Raw genomic sequence first — 16805 nt, 5'->3', positions numbered from 1 at the left:
CCGCCAAATGCTGATGGGAAGGTTTGTGTTTCTGTACAGAAAACATTGCTCTCAGGCAATGTTTATCTCCTTTTAAAACTGATTTTGTGTTGTTTTGTCAGTGTCCATGTGATCTGGAAGGTCAATGTTTCAGAAAAGCAAAAGATGCACAATGTGAAATAAAATGTTTTCATTTTTGACTGTGCATGTAAAATTCCTGAAGGCCTCTTTTTGCTGATTTTTTTTATCCTTCAAAATATTTAAGGTCATGAGCTCTACAATAGCCCAGGGACCCAATACATTCCGGAGACTGCACTGGACAATGTGACTTATTTAACTTTGTCAATCGTCTGTTTTCCTTCTGATAAATACAAATTGCATTAGTTGGTGTTCAAACAATGAGGCAGCTCTTTACTGAGGTAAGCGATTTCCAGTTTTCTTAATTAGTATATGTTAAGGTGTTTTTTCATTATCCTTACATTTTTTCTTACATTATAGTGCTAAAGGTTCTTTTTGTATGTTATGTACATTATATTAGTAACAAATTAAAAGAGAATTTAAATGTGTAATGATTCCAGTTCTTGAAGAAATCTAATGTACTTTTCTAGTGAGCACTAAACTGTCTCTGAAAATTCTTCAGTTTGCCTAGAACTACTTTACACATTGATGTGGTTCCAGCCATTGAATCTCAAGATGTACTACACAATCACTCAATAGAGAGAAACCCTAACCTTAACTACAGAATCTGCACTAGTTCCATCAAAATTAAGTCCACAAATAGGTATTTAATTCTCTTGAAACTGTTTTGAAATGTTATTAAAAGCCATGACTGCTAAATACATGTACAAGGTCAATAATAGAACCACTTGTTTTCCAAAAGTGAGCACAAATCATCTTCCAAAATAATAAAATTGAAATACCATCTGCCTTGAGGGGAAGGTGTTTACTCCTTTTCCAGCCACATGAAGGGAACCTCAAGATGTTTAAATGGAACAGTGGTATTTTAAGATGCTGGGACAGGACTTATTTACTTTTATCATTTAATCTATGCATAGTATTATATATAATTATTAAAACCTTTTAATCGTCAAAAAGCCACAGTCCACATTTAAAAGGTGAAATTGTGTCTTTATGGTGAAGTAAATATTAAAGCAAGGCTTTGAAGTGTCTGTCTTGCAAAATGTCTTAGATGCATATATTTAGAGTAGTATTTCTAATAGCCTTAAGTGTGTGTGAATGAATTCATATCTTTCATATACAGTATGAAATGAGTATTAAGCACATACAGTATGTCATGGTAAAGCACCATAATCCAAGACAAGGTAATATGGAGACTGAAGCCAGTCGGAAGTGTGTATCTACAAAAATATGAACTGTGGTCCTAATTGTTGTAGCATATGTTCTTAAAATTATATGAATGTCTGTAAAATAGAAAAGATCAGATCAGAAAAGTTTAAGAAAATATTATCCCTTTTATGCCTTTTGGCAAAAAAAAAACAGTTAATTGTTTGGACCCAAATGTGTGTAATAATTAAACAACAGCATATCCCTGAGAACATATCTGGGAGACATAATGTATAACACATTAACAGCAGAGTCTAAAACAGCCCCGAGCAACTCCGGTCCTTGAGAGCCATGTGATCAACTGCTTTGTATTTCACCTTTGGCCTCTGGCCCTCAAAGACTTGCCCGTGCCTGGTCTAAATCACCCCATGGCTATAGTGGATTAAAATCCTCAACAATTACACAATGACCTACAGTTCGTACAATCCAATGCCACGGATATCATTACAAAACATTGAACTTCAACAATTATGAGTGCACAGTTTACATCAATCGATATTTTATTGATAATTTAAGTTAAAAATAAATTATGTTTTTGAAATAGAATAAATAAATGGGCAGCAGTGTACCACAACCGTAAAACCAAGTACAGGATTATGTTATATTTGGACACTAGATGGCGGCATCAACGCAAATATTCTTTTTTAAAAACCTTGCCAAACATCACGTACAGATTGGAGAGCATCCAATTTTCATGGAGCTAACTCCTCTGTTCTTGATATACTGTGGCTGGGAAATGTCTGTCATCAAACATTGTTTTTTTTTCTCTTCAGTGCTTTTTTTTCTACTGTTTTTAATTGCTTCTCACAAACACCAACAAAACGATAGCAACTCTCCAAGTGGAAATGGGAAAATAAGTATAGCAATTACCACACCTATGATGGCAGCTTTGGAAAACTGAGTGCCTTGATGGTTTAATGAATCAGTTTTCAGTTCTGATAGCAGTATTCAGTAATCTATTCCAGAGTTAGTCAATTAATCTGTTCATTTATCTAAACAGCCATAATCCAAGATCATATGGATTTGACATCAGATTATGCCTCACAAACACACAATGATTTACATGTTAATATACACAGCATATATAAAGTAGCAGACTGTTTTTTTTTGTCATAGCTTGCTTTTTATGTACAAGCTAGAACAGACATAGACATTTACCTTAGAATACAATCACTGGAGTATACACCCACCCTCTAACTGCTCCCCCTAGTATCCTGGCATGCAACAGGCGCAAAGTAGGATACACCCTGTACAGCACACCAGTCTGTCACAGGGCACATACAGATACAAACAGACACATCAGAGCCACTTCTCCCAGAAGCCAATTAACCAATGAGTCTTTGTCTTTGGACTATGTAAAGAAACCAGAGCACCTGGTGGAAACACAAACATACAAACTCCACACAGACAGCACCCCAGGTCCAGAATTGAACCCAGGGTCCTAGGGTTGTAAGGTGTGAAAATGCTAACCACTATACCACCACACCTGAGCATACAATATTTTGAAAATAAAATATGCTCTTTACTTCTCTAAAGTTTTATTCTCTGATTCACAAGGAATTTATAGTTTGATCCCACGCACATGCTTTTTTATTTTAATTTATTGCTTAATGTTTTTTTTTCCCACAATGTTAGAACTAGTGTGAAAAAAAGAAAATTTCACATGACTCAGCTGCTGTTTGCTATTCAATGCGTATATACTGTAGCTCTGGCTCTTAAGAATGATCTCATTTAGTGAGAAAAGAATCATTCTTCTTTCCCTATCCCCCTTTACAGCTCTTATCGGATTCCTTTCAAATAACTAGGCACAACGTGCACTACACACTCACCACAGAAGTCAGCAGTTTTAGTGTAAAATGAAAATGTCAATGGAGTGATATTTCTAAACATTTAAAAAATTATGCAAACAATTTGCGGCAGCCTTGCCATGTCATTCTTGAATATATGCGTAGGAGTTCATGCATTTCATTTCCAAAAGGCCAGACAATCGGGGTCCTTTTTTCATGCAAAGATAGCGCTCTGGAAATCCTGATATCTGGGATCTGAGGGAGTACATTAATGAATGAGTCACCCTCCAGTCAGGCCTCAATCTGGCTATGTGTCAGCAGTGCACAGCACACTTGTGAATGTGAGCACCTAGAGACACCAAGCTCCACTGCCTTGTGGTTTCCTCCAATTGTAAGCTGGAAATAACAAGTAAAACAAGCAGGATGGCCAAATGGATTCACACTTTAGTCTTCCAATAATAACAGCTTTTGATCCAGAGGTAGTACTACTAACTCTGTGGTATGCCCAGTTCAGAACACTCTCCATTTATTAGATATTTAAGCGCTGATTGTGATAAAGGAACCTTAAATTGTAAACACAAGGAAACTTCTGATTGGGCGGAGCAGTGGCTCTGTGGTTAAGGATCTGTGCCTGTCGCTGGAAGGTTGCTGGTTCAAGTCCTGCAGCCGGCAGAAGAATCCTACTCTGTTGGAGGAATCCTACTCTCCTGAGCAAGGCCCTTAACCCCAACTGCTCCAGGGGTGCTGTACAATGGCAGACCCTGCGCTCTGACCCCAGGCTCTCTCCCTGTCTGTGTGTCTCATGGAGAGCAAGCTGGAGTATGCGAAAAGATAATTCCTAATGCAAGAAATTGTGAAGGGTTAATAAAGTGATGTTAATTCTACAATCAGTTGATTCTCAAAAAATAAGGACTGCTCTCTCAGTCCTAAGCAAAATCTGAAATTTACATTATTTTAAATTAATTACTTCAATATTGTACACAAATCAAACAGTGATGTATTCTTACCTCACAAGTTATCTATTACTAAGTTCAAAGGCCCAAATTGACACAAATGGGTATATAAATCAAATAGGTACAACTATCTCACAGGTTGTAAACAACCAAATGGTAAACTGTTAAGAATCAAGCCCTCTGTGTATCTTTTTTGGCTGTTTTGGTCTGCAATCTCTGGAGAAGGTGAGCGTTGCTTGGTAACAAACTAGTTTACCTATTGCCTCAGGCCACTAGGTTCAGATCTCCACTATAACAGCTCGGGCAGAATCTGACCCCTTTAATTGTTCAGACATCCAGGCCAGGCAGCTGCCTTGGACAATACAGTATTGCTTCATCTTGTAAAATTAAACCACAAAGGGAAAAACATTTCTTTTCTTAACTCATCTGTTTCTCATTTTCCCCCTTCATAAGTAAGCATATAAAATTGAATTTTTTTATTAGGGAGAAAGAAGCATCAGTTTCCCAGTACTACAATTTGCACAAATGCATGTTATCTGTTATTTTGTGTCTATTCTAAACATGGCAAATTCTAGCAAGAGTACAAAATTATCCAAAATGCTTGAGTTTCTCAAAGGGCAAAGGTACTTTTAATGTTTTGGAGTGTGGTGGCAGAATTGTAACTCCCCACCCCCCCACTAACACAGGCTATATTTTAGAAATGAACTCAAATTTAGATTCCAGCTGTAAGATTATGTCATGTTAATTGAATACTGCATCATAAAGAAAATGTCTGGAGAGGAATACTTAAATTGTCCTAATACAAATAAGTATACTTTTTAATAGTATACATGAGAAAATGCTATTAACTCATATTTTCTCACGCTGAATATTCTCACAAAGAAAGTCTATCAAAAACTTTCTTCTGGGATACATACTTTATGAGTACAGGTAGAAATAGAAGGAATTTTCCTTATGATTCTTTTGTCTTATTGTGTAAAATTGGGAGATTGGCTATCACTCAAAGAATGGGTGGTATTATTTGTGGAAGTCCCTGTCAGTGCTTTAGAAATGGTACAATTTGGAAACAACAAGACAATATTATCTTGATCTGAAAAGGCAGCTTTCAAAAAATACTGTAACAGTTCCCCTAACTCAATTTCCTGAAAGCTTTAAGTGTTAAGTGACTTGTTTTGATTAGACAAAGTAGACAGGAACAACTCACTTTTTGTAGATTTTCAACTAAGCATGCAAGTACAGTATTCCTCTACTTTCAGAGGCCTCCCTGAAAAGGTAGCTTATGGGAAGATAAAGACAGAAGTTTCTTTTCACATTCAAAAAAGTATTCTATTTGGTCACTTTCATGAGCCCAAACTCAGAAATAGAAATGTACCTATACAGTGGGGGATAAATGAATAGAATTAGAATACCAATCAACATTTTAAAAAATTAGTAAGCTCTTTTAAAATATTGCCTTGTATATATAATTATAATTATAATATTTTTGTAAAATAAAAATAAGAAATTTAGAACCACAGTTTTTTTTACATTTTCATTGTTATACTCATATATTGTTTCAGAGCATGTATAGTATTTTATTAAAGAAAACATGAAGTACTATAAAGGCCATTGTGTTTACAATTAAAAAAACAGGCTTTTTATTACCTAAAGTCGATTGCCGCTTTGCAAAGCAGCATGAAGTGACCCCATCATCTTTTTATGCAGGCAGAGTAAAGACAGCCCATGTTTCATTGAAGGTCCCTGGCAGGAGTGGGTGCTGATGTCAGCAGGGAGGGAGGCTGGCTGTAGGAGCTTCCATCTGTATGACAGCTGATTGCTGTGTAGTGTAAGTGATCCTGGTTACACAGGGATTATGTTATCTATTGGCCCCATAGACTTTATAAAGCAGGCATAAACGTTTTAATAGTGACGTTGCTATAAACATCTCCGAAAAAAAGGTTTGGCCCCACGTCAGTTTTCATTCATGGAAACTACCGTACTTAATGACTGGCATCTTAAAAGGGTGAAATAGTGGCCAGTGAAAAGCTTGGATCAATCCGCTAGACCGAAATTACGATCCAGACCCGAGACGAGGAGCCCAGAAACCTGCGCAGACAGGTAAATGAATCTTCTGTAGTACGAGCAAGGGGCGCATTATTGGGTGGGTAAAATAAAACGATTCGCATTATGAAATTCACAGAAAATCTTCAGTCTGCTGAACGAGTAGCATAACGACCGATCCAGAAACTACGCTAGCTAGTTTAGTTGCTGATCATGATGTAACATTTAATTAAATAGTTTATTGAGCTTTTTTTTATCCAAAGCGGAACTTTTTACGGGCTCTCTCTTATGCTTAAATCGTAGGAGGTGAATGTAAAAGAGTTTAAAACGGTGTAGCTCCTTCCAACTAACCTGCCAGTACGTAAGTTTTGCCTTCTAAACTCTGTTTGGATTCATTACTATAAGAGTGTATCTGAAATAAATTTAGGAATTTTGTTTCTTGGTAAGTAACGTGAACCTATGTTTTAATATTGATAGCTTTTCTGTGTGTAATCTGATTTCTGTATTCAGCGTGAGCTCTTTTCGTGTGATGGGAGTAGCTGCATGAGCGCACGCACAAAAAATGTTCCCGAATTGTGGCGCTGCATTTTTCTAGCTTTTATTAACGACGACTTCAAGAGGTTCGTTTGATAGTAAACCACGCTAAAGCACGAACTGTTGTGTTTTACGTAAACGGGTGCCAGTTACGATTTATACTGCGGACATATTGTAAAACATTTGTTGACAGTGGGCCAATACCTGCAGAAAAGTTTGGAGCCCACACGTTGCTTTCGTGTTTTGAATTACGAAAACCAATCCGAAATACATTTCACTTTGCGTTCCTCAAAATCTGTATTTCTTCATTTATAGCAGACGGTTTCTCTTTGTCATTGAACACTTATTGATTTAGGTAAAAGAACCAGATAGCAGGCAGTGTTTAATCATTGTGACCTAATATGAAGCTGTGTGTCAAAAACAGTGAGCACGTTTATTTTCCTTCGTAAATGCTAAGTTTTAAGTGTGTGTTTTTTTTTAAGCTTCAGTGTTGAAATACTTTTCAGGGTAAATGTGTGTTGGGGGAGGGTCTGTATGTTTTTGCACTAAAAATATACTAAGCTTGCCTTTTATCTGTGTTTCATTGCTCTAATGTGTGTTAAGGGGGATGATGTTTTCTTGATATTCTGTAATTTGTCATTTAAACCATTTTAATGTTCATGCACAAGGAGTGGCCTAAGAATGGAGGCCCAGACATGGAGGAAAGTTACTGTATCTGTAACACTGTATCATCTACAGTGTGTAGACTGTATTGCTGCATCATGCCACTCATTTTGTCCATTTCAGTCATTGACTGCTTTTAAAATTTCCTAGATACAATATAGCCATAAGGAGTAAGTGCAGTGATGCCACAAAACAGCCATGAGTTGCAGATGCTATCTGTATGGGATATCAGCAGGGCTTGAAGAATTAAGTAATAACTTAGTATTTGTGCCCCTGATCATTTATACTAGTGAAGTTTATTGTTAATTATATATAATGTTATTGTTATCTGTCGTGGTACAGTCCTGTTCAACAACAATTAAACTGCACATGAGAGTGTGCAAATTTCTCTTTTGTTGTTTATTTTTTTATTTTTGTATAGACCTCACTTATCTTTGATGCGGTATCTTAGTTTGCTTGAATGAAACAGACTATAGGTACTTGTAATGTTCCATATTGTTCAGCTGATTTTGTGATTTTCTTTTTTTAGAAGTTAAGAGGACTTGCAACATTTTAATGCACTAGATGAAAAATTAAGTTCCTGTGTAACAGAATGTCATGTTTTTCTTTTTTCTACATCTTGTAGAACTTAGCAACATTGTATTGGACAATACATTCATTGCCTCTATTAATTATTCATCTTTAGCATCTCTGGTGTCCAGTGACGGTGCAGTCACATGTGAGTTACTGCAGATCTGTAACCACAACAGTTGGCTTTAGAACTGTTCTCAGAATATGCACTTGCAGACCATGCAAATTGGAGATCTTTCAAAAGGACAGTACGATAAATTTAACTGAATAGTTTACAAGCTTTCAAATGTTCAATTGTTTATGTAATACAGAGGATCACAGAACCTTTGTCCATTTGTGGACAGCTTGAGGGCTTCAGATTGTAGTAGTGTCAGGGACCGCACTTTTAATGAACATCACACTGTATGAGAAACAGAAATGTCTAGAGGTTAGAATATCCCACGTAGACAGTTCTGCCACAGCTAACTAAGCTGTTTATGTGAAAGATTATAGCTGTGTATCATTACAAATATGTGGTAGGAAGTAATTGATCTAATAAAATAGAAGAAAATCCTTCAAAAAGGGCCATCGTACTGAGTAGATTCTGCATTGTTAACAAACTTCTCAAACGGGAGACAACCAACAAAATGGTGAGGTTAAATCACTTTCTGCTGCAGATTTTTATTGTTCTTGTATATCTTTGGGTATACTGAGATACAAAATCCTTTTCAGACTCCCTGCACATATTAATTCTTGGTCTGGACTTGTCTGTAGTCATCATTAGTTTGCCTGGGCATATCTCTGTTAAAGGGAATTCTTTGAAAACTCATGGGTCAGTTTTCCCCACAGTTAGGGTTTACAATATAGCTTTTCACACTTAGTATTCCACTTTTTCATGTAAATGTATACAGTTGCAAGAAAAAGTTTGTGAGCCCTTTGGAATTACCTGGATTTCTGCATTAATTACTCATAAAAATGCGGTCTGATCTCCAAGTAAGTCACAATAATAGACAACGCAGTCTGCTTAAACTAATAACACACAAACAATTGTACCATCAGTACTGAACACATCGAATAAACTTTCACAGTCCAGGTTGGAAAACGTATGTGAACCTCTAGGCTAATGACTTCTCCAAAAGCTAGTCAGGAGTCAGGTGTTCCAATCAATGAGAAGAGGTTGGAGGTGCCTTGCCCTCTAAAAAAGGCACACAAAGGTTGTTACTGTGTCTGCTCTTCTCAAGAAAGAGCTGTCCATGTGAACCATGCCCCAATCAAAAGAAATATCAGAGGACCTTAGAAGAAGAATTGTAGAGATGCATAAAGCTGGAGAAAGGCTACAAAAGCATTTTTAAAGGCCTGGGTGTTCATCAGCCAACAGTAAGACAAATTGTCTACAAATGGAGGAAATTCAGTACTGTTGCTACTCTCCCTGGGAGTGGGTGTCCTGCAAAGATCGTGGCAAGAGCGCAGCTCTTGCGCAGCTCAAGGAGGTGAAAAAGAACCCTAGGGTAACAGCAAAGGACCTGCAGAGATCTCTTGAACTTGCCCAAGTCTCTGTTCATGTGTCCACTATAAGAAAAACACTGAACAAGAATGGTGTTAATGGAAGGACACCACGGAGGAAACCACTGCTCTTCAAAAAAAACATTGCTGCACGTCTCAAGTTGGCAAAAGACCCCCTGGATGTTCCACAGTGCTTCTGGGACAATGTTCTGTGGACTGATGAGACAAAAGTTTAACTCTTTGGCAGAAATGCGCAACACTATGTTTGGAGGAAATAAAAAGCACTGCACACCAACACCAAAACCTCATCCCAACCGTGAAGCATGGTGGAGGGAGCATCATGGTTTGGGGCTGCTTTGCTGCCACAGGGCCTGGACAACTTGCTATCATAGAGAGAACAATGAATTCAAAATTGTATCAAGAAATTTTACAGGAGAATGCCAGGGTAGCGGTCCGTCACCTGAAGCTTAATAGAAGGTGGGTGATGCAACAAGACAATGACCTGAAACACAGGAGTAAATCAGCAACAGAATGGTTTAAACAGAAGAAAATTTGTGTTCTGGAATGGCCAAGTCAGAGTCCAGACCCAATTGAGATGCTGTGGCATGATCTGAAGAGAGCCGTTCACGCCAGGAATCCCAGAAATATCAATGAACTGAAACAGTTTTGTTAGGAGGAATGGTCTAAACCATTGTGCAAGTCTCATCAGTAGCTACAGGAAATGTTTAATGGAGGTTATTGCTGCCAAAGGAGGTTCTACCATTTACTAAATACAAGGCTTCACATACTTTTTTTCAGCCTGGACTGTGAATATTTAAGCAATGTGTTCAATATTGACCAGAAGAAGTACAATTGTTTGTGTGTTATTAGTTTAAGCAGATTGTGTTTGTCTATTATTGTGACTTAGCTGAAGATCAGTCCGCATTTTTATAAGTAATTAATGCAGAGATCCAGGTAATTCCAAAGGGTTCACAAACGTTTTCTTGCAACTGTAGGTAACAAGAGAGAGCCCATCTTGCTCATATGTTTGCTGGTGGCTTCTACCAAGGGGCTTTTCCAGTTTACTTGAAGGCTCCTGGGGAATCAGCTTTAACAACGAGGCCAAATATTCTGTAACACTACCGCCACCCTTGGTGTAAATAAGAGCATGTCTTTGACATAGAACTGGAAATAAAGATAACATGACTTATGGTTTAGATGTTCTTTAATTGTCATTCCCTGAAAACCCATCGTCTTATTCTTTGTAATTTTCTTGTTAACCATGATAATAAGATTAAATCACATTGGAGAGTGCTTCATATCCGTTCCTGTAGCATATATACTATGTATACCTGTCATGCTTCAGTCTCTTTATTTATACAGCTGCATGCGTTTCCTTTTTCTTAAATGTAAGACCCTAGAGCTCTAAAAAGTGAGTCATGGAAACATAAATACAAGTACGATTCTTCTAGGCTACCCATGGATTTTATTAATGAAATTGCTTTGCATTAGCAATCACGATGGGTTTGGCTATATCAAATTAAATTGTGCACCAATGGATGAACGCATGTCTTCTCTCTGCCTCTGCTTTGCCAGTGCAAGGTTTATTAACTTTGAAGTTTTCCACACTTAAACATGATACTGAATAGATTAATCAACACTAAGGCTAAGAATGGAATGCATTACGATGCATTTGATTATGGATACATGAACATTTCATTACATTACAGAATTGTTACAGTGAGGCCAAGAGTGGTCATTTTTTAGTGGCAGCCTGAAATATAGTGGGCTTTTGACAGTATCAGGATGAACCTAATTTTAGTTAAATAGAAAAAGATATGAATTCTTAAATTAATCAAGTTACCTGTAAAAGTTGCTCGAGTATTTGTACTTTGAAGTTCTTTAACAGTGTGTTTGGTTTTTGTGGAAATTCTGTGTTCCTTGTGAGATTTTATGCATATAGTATCCTTAGTAGTCTCAAACGTCTGGATATTTTGTGCTTTTATTTTTATAAACCTGGACCTGGTTAACCCTGGTAAAAATCTTGTAGATGGTTCTATATGAGATCCTGAAGGATTCGTTAAAATCCTTCATATCCTGTACAGAGTTCCATAAGATCTTGCTGTAATCCACAATATCTGTAAATATCCGGTAAGAAGCTGCAGTTATTACCATGTTATTTTACATGACTTTTTTCCAAAGCTGCTTAAATTGCCTGTTTTATATATAGTGCCTTGCAAAATTATTCTCCTTTTTGATATTACATTTTGTTGAAAGACGTGTAATCTTTACACATTTTTAAAGTGAATATTGTTTAAACCTCGAAACACAAACCAAATGCTTTTTTGGATGCAAATTTAAGTGTTTGCACGACTAGTATATTTGCTAAAGAAAAATTAAAAGCTAAAATGTTGATTGTGTAAGTATTCACCCTTTTGCTGTAGCAGGTACACAAAATTACTTTGACACACAATTCATGCAATTAGTTGTAATGTTGTATCTCTGTGCAATAATATTTAATAGTCAAATGGTTTCAGAATAAATACATCTGTCTCTGTAAGATGTCAAGCACAAATTCAGCTATGAAAACAAAGGAGCTTTCAGAACAACTAAAGGGTAAAGCTGTAAAAAGGCACATATCAGGATGAGGGAATAAATATTCAGAGACACTGAATATCCAATTGAGAATGGTGTAGTTAAGAAGATGGTGTATTGTACTGTACCCCTCAGACAAGGCCTAGATCAGGCTGTGCCTCCAAACTGAGCAGGTGGGAAAGAAAAGACTGGTTAGGGATGCAACAATGAGGTATGGCAGACTGGCATGCCATAAGTCTTACTTACCTGGAAAAAAAAAGCTTTTAAGTGATAGCGCACATACAGTATGTAGCAGAAGATTTTATTGTCATACAAGACAAAATAGTAACTTTTTGGACTATATGCAAAACACAGCACATCACTTAGTCAACACCATTGCGAGGTGGAGGAGTTGTTATGGGGCTGCTTCTCATCAGCAGGGAATTGGGAAGCTTGTCAAAACTGAGGGGACCATAGATGGAGCAAAATACGGGCAAGTTGTGAAAACCTGCTTCAGATTGCTAAACACCTAAAAACTGCGATAAACTTTAACCTTTCAGCAGGTCAGTGATCCCATTTACAAGGTCAAACGTTAAACTGGAGTGGCATAATAATAAGAAAGTGGAACTGGCCCAATCAAAAATCCTGACTTGCAGGCTTTTGAGAATCTTTGGAAAGACTTCATGCCTGCTGTCCATAAGTGATCTTCAACTCAACAGAGCTCGAGCACATTTTCCTAGAAGAATGGGCAAGAATTGTACCAAGCTGACATGCAGTTGGTGGAGACTTGCCCAAGATGACTTTCAGCTTTAATTCCTGCCAATGTTGCTCCCACTAAATATTGAGTTCACAGGTCTGATTACTTATGCAATCAACACATTTCTCTGTTGAGCTCAACTAAACTAAAAAAAGAAATCGTTTTTCTAACGTTTACTGTAATTTATCTTACAAATGATCAGTCAGAGCATTCAGTTTTTCAAAATATCATGTTTAAACGAGACATGCATTATTTTGTAATTTCACAAATTAGGACACCATACGATACTTTTGCAAGGCCCTGAACATTCACCAGAATTTGGAGAAAGACCTGCTGCCCTCAGCCAAGTTCAGATGAATCAAAATGATTTCAATTCAGGGTAAGGGAGCTCAGCTGGCATGAAAACCCATATCACACACTCGGATCAAGTAGACCTTCGTTGACAAGCTGGGAATTCAATGTCAAATAAAATATGAATGAGTTTTCTGAGACAGAAATAATAAATTGTATTACAGCTTCTATAGAAGTCCAGCTTCATGCCTTATACTTGTGCTTTTTGTGTGATTGTGGTGATGATAACATCAGTGCCAAGGGGGAAAAATATTTACTTACAATGCCAGTTTATGTTTAGTGCTATCAAAATAGACTACACTTTAAGAAGTCATATGTTTTCTGTTCAGTGTCTGTCTTTATGCACAATATTTCCCTCTTGAGAAAAAACTTATTTGTTTTTGGTTTGAAACTTTTTCCGAGAGCATCTTGTTTCACAACTGAGTCAAACGTGCAGGGATGTAATCACTAGGCTTGGAATCTCCCCTCTTCCAGACATTACTGACTGGCACAGCGTAATCGCATTTTTTTGGATCGTGCTCGGTTAGCAGCTGTGAGACGGTTAGAGTTCTCTCAATGTGCTGTACACTGTTGTCTTGTTTCAGTGCAGAACCTGGGGCGGGTGTATTCAGTTTGGTTTTAATGCACTATTTCTATTCCACTCTTTTTTCAGAGACTGAAGTGATATTTATATTTTTAGAAAGGGCTGTTGTCACCTTCAGCTTTATAAATTCCCCTGCTTTAGCCAATGAATGCAGGATTTCCTGTAAGACATGGAAAAGGCTGGATATTTCTAAGGGTGTTGTTGCTTTGCTCTAGATAGTATTATCATAGTGTTCTCTTGCCACAGTTCCAGCTTCTTTGTAGTCAGTTATGACCAAGCTATACCTGCTTGTGAGGCACCTTAAAATCAAAACATATGATTTGTTCAGTTATCTGGTTTACCTGTGTGTCCCTGTATCCTGAGTTTCTAATACAAGCCACTATTTGAAATTAGTTCTAATACAGTATTAGGTTTATTTCTATATTCATTTTGTAACTGTGTGCTGTCTCTGCAAAATGTTTACCGTAGCCTATATATTGATATGACAACAGTACTCTAAACCTCTGCCAGTGCAAGATGTACTCATTTCCTATCTCCAGATATGAATTGTAAAATAGCACTGCAAAAAAACATAAAATATATTAGACTTTGATTGTATTTCCCTTGTATCTGGTTACATTTTCTGTCATTCTTAGACTTTTACCATTTAAAAAAAAAAATCATGAGGCAATTTTCCTTTGAAGCAAAAAACAATCCTCTTCTTTAACCTAGTTGGAGGGCCATAAAGTAGTTAATATTAATTAACGTTAAGGGGTTCTTAATTCCAGTAAACAAGAAAGATTCACTTGTGAATGTAGTGCATTTTTGTTATCACCCAATGTTTAGTAAGCTGTAATTGTGATGTTTGGTGAGAACAGTCCACCTAACCCTTTTCTATCTTGGATAGACCTGAAAAACCTGAAACCTGGGAATTTCTGTGGCTATTCAGTGAGCCAGTTCAGAATTTACTTCTCCTGGAATTGTGTAGAATAGCAGTACTGTGACATGTGACCCTCTTGTGTTCACAACACTGTAAGAATTGTTGAGCTGATACACAAGTATCTGTTCCTACAGTCTGTATGTATAAAGGGTTTGTTCTTACAAAAGATAGTCAATGGAAGTCACATGGTACTTTTGTATGCTTCTTTGCTTAAACAGTCATTTGTAGGAGAGGAGTTGGGTGGGTGGAGTTGTTTCAAAATGCCAAGTTGCACAGCCCAGTGAATGTGCCAAAATGTATTGAGCAGTGTAGTCAGTAGTCATCTGTAAAGGTCAGGTGAATATTTTTTGCTGTTATTTTTTACACTGTGATAAATGAATCCTGTTAATTTAAAATTCTGTCTGCAAATGATTATTTTACAAAGGAAATTAAGAAGGAGCAAAATCAGGAACGAAAATAATTTATGATTACGGTATAATACGTTATTGTATTTGAAACAGGGCACAAGAAAGACAAGAAAACAGATAATAAATGACTCCAAACCCCCTACAGGATCTTTACATCTTCTCTTTCTAAGGTTTGACGTCCTACTTCTTTACAATGTCTTAAATTCAATCCACTTAGTCCATTAATTGTTCTTGATTCTTTTCCCCCCACAATTGTTCCTGGTGGTGGCATGGTAGGGCAGTGGTTCAATTTCAGACCTGGGGTGTTGTCTGTGTCTGTGCTCTGGTTTTCCTCACAGTCCAAAAATATACTGCATAGGTTAATTGGCTTCTGTGAAAATTGGCTCTAGGTGTGAGTGTGTCTGCGTCTGTGTGTCCTGTGATGGACTGTCGTTTTGGGATGGGCTTGGGATCCCCGTGACCTTGAATTGGAAGAATCAGTTAGAAAATGGATGGAATTCTTAGAAACGGATTGAAACTCTGAAGCATGAGGAAGGTGAGACCTGCAGTTTAGGCCTGCTACTACTTTTGATGAACTCCCATGTCGACAAAGCTCTGTGTCTGCTTGGCTCACACAGTCTTTCTAGGGTTTCTGACAGAATCTGTCCAAAGTCTGCGATGTTATCTTACCACTGTGTTAAGTGTTTGAACTCTTGACATTAGAGTTAAAGAAACAAGACACCAAGACTCAAGTTTCGTTGGAAGTGCATATTTGCACCCAAAGATCAGTCACTTTTGGTACTTTGATTCTTCAGATGAAAATGTCTGGCTTGTCCATCAGGATTATAGATCTACAACCCGTCACAAAATTGTTCATTAAAAAAAAAACACCTTTTCTGAGAACACTGAGGATTTGTTACATTCTATTACCATTCAATTCCTCGATTCATTTGTTTTAAAGCTGACTGTAGTAGTTTTGCTTTGGCAGTCTTTATTGGTTATAAACCCCCTGCCATATTCACTTTCACAATGAAAGAATCTCATTCATAATACACTGTCAAGTAACTACCCTATATATCCTCAAACAATGGCTAATTAAAAGTATTTAAAGGTATAAAGTTTTTAACAAAGGCTATGTATTTAGTTTGGATTAGTACTACTATATAGCCTGTTGTGAATAGTAATGTCTGGTGTGTTGGGAGGGGAGTATGTGTTTGTTTAATACTGTAGAATGTTAACATCGTAGTATAATAGAAAGAACAATGGTGAAATATGGGTTGAAACTTAGTGTCTAATAAAAATGGTGTAATGTGTGTGCCCTCTGATTGACTGCTGTCCCTTCTAGGCTGTGTCCTGCCTTGTGACCGTTGCTTGCTGGGATAGGCTCCAGCTCCCCCGCAACCCTGTTTTCAATGCAATGGTTTCTGAATGGTTAGAAAATGGAAGGATAAACCTTTTTAAGTATACGTATACTGCCCTGTCATATTAAAATGATCCGTCTTAAAATATCATGCAAATTGTTCAAACCTTACAACACGGAGCAGAAACTCAGCACGATCTTTGCAGAACCCTGGTGTAGTGCGGTGGGATAATGGGGAAACTGTGCTTGTCAGTGTTCATTGGAACATGAAAGAGTTTCATTCAGTTTGTGGTTTGGGGACTGTTTTTAATGGAGGGTCAAAACAGGGAAGGGTTAGTTCTGGTACAGATTAGGGTAGTACTCAGCTGAAGGTGCTGTCCTGGCATAAGCTGCTTTTTATTACCCTAGGAGCACAGTCTGAGCACTATTTCATGGACACCTGTGATGTGTCACTCTGGTGTGTCCTTGCATGTGGAAGTAATTGCAATGGACCCATTTGTTTGTTTACTCACTTACATTGCTCTGCAACACACAGTTTACACAA

At 37.3% G+C, this 16805-nt stretch overlaps 1 protein-coding gene across 2 annotated transcripts in view; it reads left to right on the top strand.

Moving 5' to 3' along the window:
* Window positions 1-5842: 5842 nt before the first annotated feature.
* The window catches only part of dnmbp (dynamin binding protein), a 63598-nt gene continuing 52635 nt past the window's right edge, over window positions 5843-16805 (top strand). For both annotated transcript variants that reach the window (XM_088916443.1, XM_088916441.1), the window contains exon 1: window positions 5843-6160. The gene's annotated coding sequence lies outside the window, so the exon portion shown is untranslated. The remainder of the gene's footprint in view (window positions 6161-16805) is intronic.

The sequence above is a fragment of the Atractosteus spatula genome, chromosome 5, assembly GCF_055471065.1.
Source record: "Atractosteus spatula isolate fAtrSpa1 chromosome 5, fAtrSpa1.hap1, whole genome shotgun sequence".
NCBI classification, from domain to species: Eukaryota; Metazoa; Chordata; class Actinopteri; order Semionotiformes; family Lepisosteidae; genus Atractosteus; species Atractosteus spatula.
The sequence above is the reverse complement of the archived record's forward strand: the minus strand, read 5'-3'. Positions and strand labels throughout refer to the sequence as shown.